This window comes from Bombina bombina, chromosome 1 (genome assembly GCF_027579735.1).
Source record: "Bombina bombina isolate aBomBom1 chromosome 1, aBomBom1.pri, whole genome shotgun sequence".
NCBI classification, from domain to species: domain Eukaryota; kingdom Metazoa; phylum Chordata; class Amphibia; order Anura; family Bombinatoridae; genus Bombina; species Bombina bombina.
Window position 1 is genome coordinate 1,546,419,107 of NC_069499.1, and position 2,213 is coordinate 1,546,421,319.

General features: G+C 35.8%; 1 non-coding gene across 1 annotated transcript; it reads right to left on the reverse strand.

The window, feature by feature from the left end:
* Positions 1–641: 641 nt before the first annotated feature.
* LOC128646425 (small nucleolar RNA Z112) lies at positions 642–796 on the reverse strand. Its single transcript, XR_008400346.1, has one exon. It is a non-coding gene; the product is annotated as a small nucleolar RNA Z112 (small nucleolar RNA).
* Positions 797–2,213: the final 1,417 nt, after the last annotated feature.

The following is a 2,213-nucleotide window of genomic DNA, read 5'->3' on the forward strand; positions in this document are numbered from 1 at the left end:
ATGGATTAAAACCAGACTCTGCATCAACTACGTAATTTTCCATGGGAGTTTTTGCCATGGATCCCCCTCCGGCATGCCACAGTCCAGGTGTTAGTGCCCTTGAAACAACTTTTCCATCACTATTGTGGCCACAAAGAGTCCCTGTGGGTTTTAAAATTCGCCTGCCTATTGAAGTCTATGGCTGTTCGCCCGGTTCCCCTGTTCGCAAACTTTTGCAGAAGTTAAAATTTTTAGGTTCGCGACATCACTAATTAAATACTGTTGCAATATAACTCTGATAAATTAAATGCTGTAGTAATGTATTCCCCCATAGACTTCAATGGAGCACAAAAAGGTATAAAAAAACAATAACACCCAACAGGTCGTGCAAACCCAATTGCGATTAACCAAGCACACTAACCCAACATTAATATTTCACATTCCAATGCTCTTTACATAGAAGAATATGTTTTATTCATAAATACATATTTTTGTATATATATATATATATATATATATATATATATATATATATATATATATATATATATATATATATATATATATAGTATCCAAACAGCAGGCACTCACTGGACTTTATTGTAAAATATAAATACTTTATTGCATCAAGTTAAAACCGACAAACGTTTCGGCACTGCATTGTGCCTTTGTCAATGTCAAAAACAAATACACAATAGCACACAACCAGAGTGCAGCTCCACACCCCAGAACAAATCTCAGAGATTTGTTCTGGGGTGTGGAGCTGCACTCTGGTTGTGTGCTATTGTGTATTTGTTTTTGACATTGACAAAGGCACAATGCAGTGCCGAAACGTTTGTCGGTTTTAACTTGATGCAATAAAGTATTTATATTTTACAATAAAGTCCAGTGAGTGCCTGCTGTTTGGATACTATTTGGAGGAATATTTGCAGCGCACCGTGGCTCTTACTAACAGTATGAAGATGCAATCCCCTCTTTGACTTTGTATATATATATATATATATATATAAAAAATGGGTTTTTAATTCAAAATATAAATAAATAATATATATATATATATATATATATATATATATATATAAATTGTACATATATATATTTATATATATATATATAGATGATTAGACATAGGTATGGATGTATACAGATATATATATAGGAATATCTATTTAGAATTTCTAGAACGTATTTCCCTACTTTATTAAATATGAATATTGCATAATTATGATTTTACATGTTTTCAGCTACTTGACTGCTAAGGGCTGAACCTCACTGACGAGGCCCATAGAACGCCAAAACAATTGTCTGGGGTTGCCATTTACCTTGTTAAGAGGAGAATTGACTGGTATTTCGGGGCTGGTCTGACCTTGTTAGGCGGGATCAGACTGATGTACTTCAGTAAAGTTTTCCTCTTTGAAAAGCACAATTGGGCAAAAAGAAGCTACTTTCAGGTGGTAACCGGGCCATAGAACAAGCTACTGAGCTGTTGTTCATTCTGCTTCTCTTTATGTTTGAATGTGTAAACGCAGCTTTTATATATCCATGTAGATATGTCCCTTTATATTAAATATTTTACATTGAAGTAGAATTTATGTCTGTGTTTTAAACTCACTTTAATAACATGTGCCACAGTCCACAGGCAAATAAATAGTTGTGTTTTCCGTCTGAGCTGAGGCCCCTCAGCAGTACTATCAAATTATCTTATCAAATTAAGATCAGCCAATAGGATGAAAGATAAAAGCTTTCATCCTATTTGCTGATTTGAAATTGAAGATTGAAATCAGCCAATAGGAATACAAGGGAACCCTTATATAAAAGGGATACCTTGCATTTCATATTCAGTGTGTGGCTGTAGACCGCATGAAGAGGACCTTCCTGTTGAAGGTCTGAAGAGGACCACCATTGTCACCGACCTCACCACTGACCTCGCCGCCGCCACAGGGATGAAGATAGAAGATGGACCACGGCCAGGATGAAGATAGAAGTAGATGGTCCCGCGATGAATGAAGATGAAGCACCATCAGGATGAAGATGTAGCGCCACCCATCATCATCGGTAAGTACCAACTTTGGGGTTAGAGTTAGGTTTTATTTTATTTTTTTGGGGTGTTTTTTTTCTAGATTAGCATTTTTTGTTTTTTTGGGGCACAAAAGAGGAGAATGCCCTTTTCAGGGTAATGGGTAGTTTAGGATATTTGTAGTTATTTTTTTTATTTTTTTTGGAGGTTGGGGGGG